The sequence below is a fragment of the Pyxicephalus adspersus genome, unplaced genomic scaffold (genome assembly GCF_032062135.1).
Source record: "Pyxicephalus adspersus unplaced genomic scaffold, UCB_Pads_2.0 Sca106, whole genome shotgun sequence".
Classification (NCBI taxonomy): domain Eukaryota; kingdom Metazoa; phylum Chordata; class Amphibia; order Anura; family Pyxicephalidae; genus Pyxicephalus; species Pyxicephalus adspersus.
This window is the reverse complement of record NW_027317113.1, coordinates 8,377-16,765: the sequence shown is the minus strand read 5'-3', so window position 1 is coordinate 16,765 and position 8,389 is coordinate 8,377.

Sequence of the window (8,389 nt, the reverse complement as noted above, 5' to 3'; positions counted from 1 at the left end):
CGGTGGTTATTCCTCCTAATTTGTTGTTTGATGGTTTTATTTTTGAGAAATTGCTTCCCTATATAATAATTATCTAATGTTCAGTGTTTTTTTTTTTATAGTTTTTGTGTCGGAGATTGGTTTGGTCTGCGCAGGATTCCAAGACAAAATTCCATGCACCATTACAGAATTTGCTAATCATCATTTGCTAATAATTTAGACTTTTTAGTTTGATCACTCGACCACATATGGTCACACTGCATGGTTCTGCTGATACATTTTTTAATTACAAAACCAAAAATCATCCAGATGAAATCCAATTTCCTCACAAGTATTAGTTAATTAACTTAATTAATTTAACTTTTACATTACAGTGTATAGCCAAACACATGAACTGCCATATTATGCACTCTCTTATGTTCCATCTGATGCTCCTGCTGTACATTTATATCAATTACATCACAGGAAGTTGATAATGAGAATAAATAGTGGAGTATTTGTATTTTTAATGCATTACGTAGGTGCCCCACCTTAACACTGAAGTTCAAGTCTTGGTGAAAGCTTAAAAAAATGAAAACCAGATAATTGATATTTAAAAGACCTAACTCGCCTTTGGACTATAGCTTATCGTCTGCACGTCAGAACGATGAATCGTTTTATGACACAAGAAGAAAAAAGTTTTAAGCCTACGATGAGAAAACAAAAAAACATTATTTCCTGTCTTCTATGTTTTTTTTTAATTTCTTTATCCAACATACATTAGGCTGCATTATCCCTATAATCTATACTTTGTGTTTACTTTATTTTTTATATGGTTGGCCACATATTTGGGTAAATGCATCAGTAGAATAGAAGAAAAGGGAATGCCTGGTTGCAAAAAAAACAAAAACAAAACAACTGTTAGGAAATGCTCATCTGGCCGTGCTGACAAACCCCGGTCTTGAGTTCTGCAAAAATTACAGATACAGACTCCGTGCTGTGTGCCATCGCAATATAAAACACTGTTTGTTCTGTCCAGAGATGTCATTTGCAACAACCAGGAGAACTAAGATAGCAGCAGCCCCTGCTTCCCTTTAGTCATGCAGCCTAATGTATTTTATGGCATCCCCGGCATCCACTGGTAGGCTGTGTACAGCTGAAGGGGATTTTAGAGGCTCCTGACTTAGTCCTGCATTGTCATTGGCTGTTGGGGTTTTAAAGCCACTCTGCTTTCAGTCTTCTGTGTCTGGTATCGCATCTGCTGGGCTTACCCGCGTTAAAGTGACTTTTGACTATTCTGTTACAGACCTGCGCCTGTTCCTGACTATCTGTTGAACTCTGCCTGGACCAACCTCTGCTTGTGACCCCGACTCTGTTTGTGCCTTACCCTTTGTACTTCTCTTGGTAGACTGATTTCCTGTGTTTTATTGACATTCTGTACTCAATATTTGTGGCTCTGTACTCTGTATTAGTGGGCCCTGGGATTAGTGGGCACTAGGGGGCAACCGAGTGCTGAGAGACACAACCAGTCTCCTGAGGCTGAGCACGGGCTGTTATAGGCGAAGACTGTGGCAATAGATTGGGGGATTGGTGTCTGGGGAATACCGGTACTGACCCGGGCCTTACATTATAACAGGCCAAACAAATTACCCAATGTAATGGAGGATCTCCGCCAGCAAAAAAAGTTAATGACAGATGCTGTTAACCAGTTGGCACAGCGCGTGGCAGCTCAAGAGCTTCAAAGGCAGAATCTGGATCCTGCTGTGACGGTCTCTCCTGAGGAACCCAAGATTCCTCTTTTGGAGAAATTTTCAGGCGAATGCCTAAAATTTGCAAATTTAATCAATGCATGCTATACTTTCAGCCGCACTTTCTGGCACAGAACCTCAGAGAGTGGGCCTTGTCATCTCCCTACTCCAGGGTGATTCCCAGACTTGGGCCTTCAATCTGCCTCAGGGGGACCCAGCCCTTTGTCCAGTGGATGCTTTTTTCAAGGCCCGGGGGATTCTGTATGCTGACCCTGACCAGGCTTCAACTTCAGAGGCAAAACTTCTTAGTCTTCGATAGGGCCTCAGGACAGTCAAGGAATTTGCTGCAGAGTTTCGCAGCTGGCCCGTCAGTTCACAGTGGAATGATCCTGCACTCATTTTAGCCTGGGTATGTCCAATGCCATTAGGATACCCTTGTGAATCATCCATTTCCAAATTATTTGGATAAGATTATCCAATTGGCCATCAGGGTTGACCGCAGGCTTCGTGAGCGTCACAAGGAAAGACCGTTTATATATGCTACACCCTCAGGACCCCCGACCACCCCTGAGCCCAGTCCGAGGAGCCAATGCAGTTGGGCTGCTGCAGGCTGTCGGTCACAGAAAGGTTGGGGAAAAGGTCCCAAGGGCTCTGTCTGTATTGAGGAGACCCGCTCACTTTGTGCAATCTTGTCCTCGGAAGAAGCTAGGGAAACTTCAGTGCATAGGTGGGCCCCTAGCAGACAGGTATTTCCAATAAAGTCTAATCGTTTCCTGTTATCAGTTGCCTGGAATTTCTCTGCTAAGCATATCCAGGGATTCCTGGATAGTGGTGCTGCCAGTAATTTCATGGATATATCTCTGGCCTGCTCTCTTGGTATTCCAGTTCTTAACCAACCTTAGTCATTATGTGTATTGGCTATAGATGATTCTCCTTTGCAGCAGGGAAAACCAACATCCACAATTCCTGAGGTTTTGGTTAAGGTGGGTGCTGCCCACTCAGAAATGGTATCATTTGTTCTGCTAGACATTCCTTCATCTTCTGTAATTTTAGGAATGTCATGGTTGCAAAAGCGTAACCCTGTAATTGATTGGGAATCTGGGCAGACTGTAAGATGGGGGAATGCATGTTTGGCAAACTCAGTGCCTCTGTGTGTGCTAGTGTCCGTGAGAATGTCAAAGCAGATGCCCCACCTCTTAGCTTCACCTCTTTAGCTAAAACCCACCAGCCAGTGCCCACCTCTGACAAACCCCGGGTTTAGAGTTCTGCAAAAATAACAGATACAGACTCCGTGCTGTGTTTTTTTTTTATAGTTTTTGTGTCGGAGATTGGTTTGGTCTGCGCAGGATTCCAAGACAAAATTCCATGCACCATTACAGAATTTGCTAATCATCATTTGCTAATAATTTAGACTTTTTAGTTTGATCACTCGACCACATATGGTCACACTGCATGGTTCTGCTGATACATTTTTTAATTACAAAACCAAAAATCATCCAGATGAAATCCAATTTCCTCACAAGTATTAGTTAATTAACTTAATTAATTTCACTTTTACATTACAGTGTATAGCCAAACACATGAACTGCCATATTATGCACTCTCTTATGTTCCATCTGATGCTCCTGCTGTACATTTATATCAATTACATCACAGGAAGTTGATAATGAGAATAAATAGTGGAGTATTTGTATTTTTAATGCATTACGTAGGTGCCCCACCTTAACACTGAAGTTCAAGTCTTGGTGAAAGCTTAAAAAAATGAAAACCAGATAATTGATATTTAAAAGACCTAACTCGCCTTTGGACTATAGCTTATCGTCTGCACGTCAGAACGATGAATCGTTTTATGACACAAGAAGAAAAAAGTTTTAAGCCTACGATGAGAAAACAAAAAAACATTATTTCCTGTCTTCTATGTTTTTTTTTAATTTCTTTATCCAACATACATTAGGCTGCATTATCCCTATAATCTATACTTTGTGTTTACTTTATTTTTTATATGGTTGGCCACATATTTGGGTAAATGCATCAGTAGAATAGAAGAAAAGGGAATGCCTGGTTGCAAAAAAAACAAAAACAAAACAACTGTTAGGAAATGCTCATCTGGCCGTGCTGACAAACCCCGGTCTTGAGTTCTGCAAAAATTACAGACACAGACTCTGTGCTGTGTGCCATCGCAATATAAAACACTGTTTGTTCTGTCCAGAGATGTCATTTGCAACAACCAGGAGAACTAAGATAGCAGCAGCCCCTGCTTCCCTTTAGTCATGCAGCCTAATGTATTTTATGGCATCCCCGGCATCCACTGGTAGGCTGTGCAGAGCTGAAGGAGATTCTAGAGGCTGATCAGCTCCTGACTTATTCCTGCATTGCCATTGGCTGCTGGGGCTTTATAGCCTCTCCACTTCCAGTCTTCTGTGCCTGTTATGGTGTCAAGCACCATTAGGAGATCAATATTTTACAAATGTATTTACCTTTTTGAAAAAAATCGTATTATGGCTCCACAAGATTAAAAATTTTGAATTTATTGGTCCATAAGGTCCGAAAAGTTGGCGACCGCTGATTAAGAAAACAGAAAATACTAAACTTTCATATGTGATCTGCTTTTAGAAAATATGTGTTTTGTTTTGTTTTTTTTTATAGTTTTTGCACTTTGTTTCAGTTTATAATCTGTTTAGTTGTTTGAGTATTTCACATAATTGTATATTAATGTTATAATTTACTGCTAATGACTATTTTGACATACAAAGAATTTGAGCTAAGTTTCCTCTATTACCACTTCTGCAAAACTTCAAACTGCCACAATACTTTTCTTGTGCTAAACTTGCTAAATGTCACTGAGGTCTTTTTTTTAATGTGGGAGTAAGGGATCACTTGTGGTATTTCTAATGAAAATAAAAAACAAAAAGAAAATGAATGCAATATCCTGTTTTGAAACCAGAACCATGAGGGTCAGAGCAGAGAAAATATTAATTGTGGTGATCTCTTTTTTTATTCATTTGTATTCTCCTTTTTAATACAGCAAAGACGTTTGTGAAAATTGGGACGTTTACATATGTTACTTACACAATAGGTCCTTATCGACTTAAATCGATATGTGAGTGGCCATAATAGTACATATGACATGCATGACACAATTCCGAATACTGCTTTGTGCAATAAAAGCAACAATGGCATAAACCAAACAAAGCTTTAATATCTATCTAATTTGACTATAGTATAGAGTTGAATCAAACTGGAATAGGTGAGGCATTAGCCAGGCCCAGGAGCATGGTAAAGCAAAGTAGGAATCAACCAAAAATGTCACAGTTTCAGAGATAAATATTTTTTTTTTATATATTGAAAAGACAGAAAGTAACAATATACATCAAAAATCTACAGCAAACAAAATATACCCAATCACATAACTGACTTGAGCTGAAAACAAATATCTTATCATGTCATACATACCGTGGATTCTGCCTAATTTTTTTTTTATTATTATTATTTTGGGGTAGGGGCAAGGGGGGAAGGAGGTAGGGGATGAAAAACAGGATGTTCATACTGAAAATAAAACTATAAGAAATAACACAAAATAGAAAAAAAAGGTTGCATTGTTTGGATACATTTCAGATAAAACATGCAAAAGCAGAATGTATATCAACCTATATATATAAAATTGGATGTATGTATGTATATGTGTATGTTCCAAACTTACCGTACATATGACTGAGACTCATGTGAGTGCACATGTCATCTTTGAACAGCGTCGTGCTATATGTCAGAGTTATATTTGGATATATGTATGTATGTGTGTATGTCATCACTAGGAAACGAGACATTTAAACCAAACTTGCTGGACATATGACTGAGACTCATGTGAGTGCACCGCTGATCTTTGTACAGCACTGCTGTGTATGTCAGAGGTATATTTGCATGTATGTATGTATTGCTCAGTGACAGTGAGCCTTTTGCTTATATTTTTAAATACTTTTTTTGGATTCTTTTACAAATTTCTGGCCTGTAATAATGCCTTTGAGAAAATAAGGTAATTGGATGAGTGCAACCAAAGGCAAAACATTAGCTTTATTTGATTCCTTTTCCTGTATACTATGAGATTGCAATAAATAAATGCCTGAGCAATGCCAGGTTATCAGCTAGTGATATATTAAAACAGAAGTCATAGAAACCAAGATCAAGAGCCTCCTAGTGTCCGCATATCATACCAAGAGGTATGGCCGAAATTCTTGATAATATCAAAAAGCTGTGTAGGAGTTAAAGTAAATTGAAGAAAAGACATCCAAGTTGCCAACAATTAAGAAATATGGGTGTCGGGGTGCTGAATGGCTTCTGTTTTGTTTAAAACCATTAGTGTATGTACCTTTTGAGCCAATATTCATAATGTAAGGGGTACGAGCGTCCAACCATCTTTGCAAAATACATTTCTTTGATTCCAAAAAACACAGGTTGTCAAATCGAGATAGCTGTTTTTTATTAACATATTATTATTATATAGTATTTATAAAGTGTCAATATATAATATTTCCAGTGTTGTAGAATTTATTAGGGTTGCAGATGACAAAACATGCATGATAGACAAATACAATCAATGACAATTGAAAATGAGAGTTCATCACTGTGTAAGCATGAATGAAAATCCATTTTTATTATACATTTATTAGTTAATATTAATAAGTGCTATAAACTGTGAAAAGAAGAAAAAAGTGTCTAATAGCTAGGATGCACCAAAATAAAATTTCACTCCAACAAAAGCATCTGGACTCTACGTTAGAAGAAGCTGAAGTTATAGCCAATGATCTGACAAATACTTTTTTAATTATTGAATTTAAATGTTTTTCATTATTGTAGTAGAACATAAAAATAAACATAAACATAAAAATAGTTTGGTTCATAATACAATCTGCACTGCGCTAATAGAAAGTTTTGTCTTCCACTATTCTCTACAGATAAAAGCAAAATGTCTCTAGAAATTATTGGCTTAAGTCAGACTAATTATTGAACTGATCAGTCACTGCACTAAAATGCTTGATTTGATTATTTGATTATGTATTTATAATTTGCATGTGAAACTTGCATGATCATAGCCACCCCTTAGGGTATGTTAATAACACGAGTTAGGAAAGAAAGAGAATAGAAAGTGATAGAATAGAATTTGATGACTAAAGGTAATAATTACTGTATTTTTTGGACCATAAGACCCACTTTTTTCCCCCCAAAAGCGGGGGGGCCTGGCATCCCCCCTGCAGCATGGCCCCCTTCGTTCTGCAGCCTCCCCTGCCCGGATTACAAAAAACATAAAGCCATCCACCCCTACTTTATCCTATCGGTCGCAGTTCCCTGCCTTCCCCCTCCCTGTGTTTTCAAGTCTAAAGAGATGCTGGGGATGTGTTTCTGTGTGAGAATGCTCCGTGTAACAGTGGGGCGGGAGGCAGGGAGAGCAGCAGGAGGGCAGTGTGAGCTGAGCAGTGCTGGGCAGTTTCTTGTACAGCAGTCATTCTCCTATGACAGATGAACTGTAGCTTTCCTGTCACTATAGTCTTGTAGTGCAATGTCTGTGCAATGTTCTGCCGTGCAATGTTCTGCCATGCAAACTCTCTGTGCAATGTGCTGCCATGCAATCTCTCTCTTTATTTTATTAAAGTATTTATTTTATTAAATATTTCTTTATACAATTTGGTTCAGAATATTTTTTTTTGTTTTCCCCCTCTAAAACCTAGGTGAGTCCTGTGGTCAGGTGCGTCCTATGGTCCAAAAAATACGGTATGGATTCATGAAAGTTCTTTATACATAAATACATACAATCAAATAATGCATCCAAGGCCCACTGTATTATCATGGGATTGGTATGTCCATACTATACATACAACTACTGCACAAAAAAAAGTAACCGTGTCAGTCTTTTTCACCCAGCGGACATCCCAATCCTATGATAATACAGTGGGCCTTGGATGCATCATTTGATTGTATGTATTTATGTATGAAGAACTTTCGTGAATACATAATTATTACCTTTAGCCATCAAACCCCTTTAATTTTCTTTCTTTCCTAACTCGTGTTATAGGTTTTCTGCAATCGGCTTGTGTAGTGTGGCTTTGAATCTTGTTATAATGCTATATTGTTTTTTTTTATGCTTTTCTTTGCTACCTCCAAAGACCATCAGTCCAAAGTATTCTTATTTATTAGCACCGATGACAAGTGATCTATTGTTTATTTATTTTCAATTATTTATTGTTATAATCAGGTAATTTTGAATAAGTTACTGCTACAATCGTTGAATCCCACTCATTTGTTGTTGTATTTTCTATAGGTAGGGGTATTGTGGGGTACAGCTAGGCAGCAATAGGGAAGAGGACAGACCCCTCTGGCACAGGCGGTCATGTATGATGTGAACATATAAACAGCCGAGTATAAGTAGTCATAAGGATTACATTTTTGAACCCATGCAAGCACAGGGAGAACATACAAACTCCATGCAGATAGTGTTCTGGCTGAGATTCAAACCTGGGACCTGCCGCTGCAGAAGCCAGCTGCTAGCAACTGATATGTGGCTATATACGTGCAATTATCCTTATATACATTAGACTCGCTCTATGGACACAAAAACTCATATAGTGTAGTAATTCTTAAAAAATAGACAAATAAAAGAACAACGTTGCTAATTATACTTCTAATAACATTTT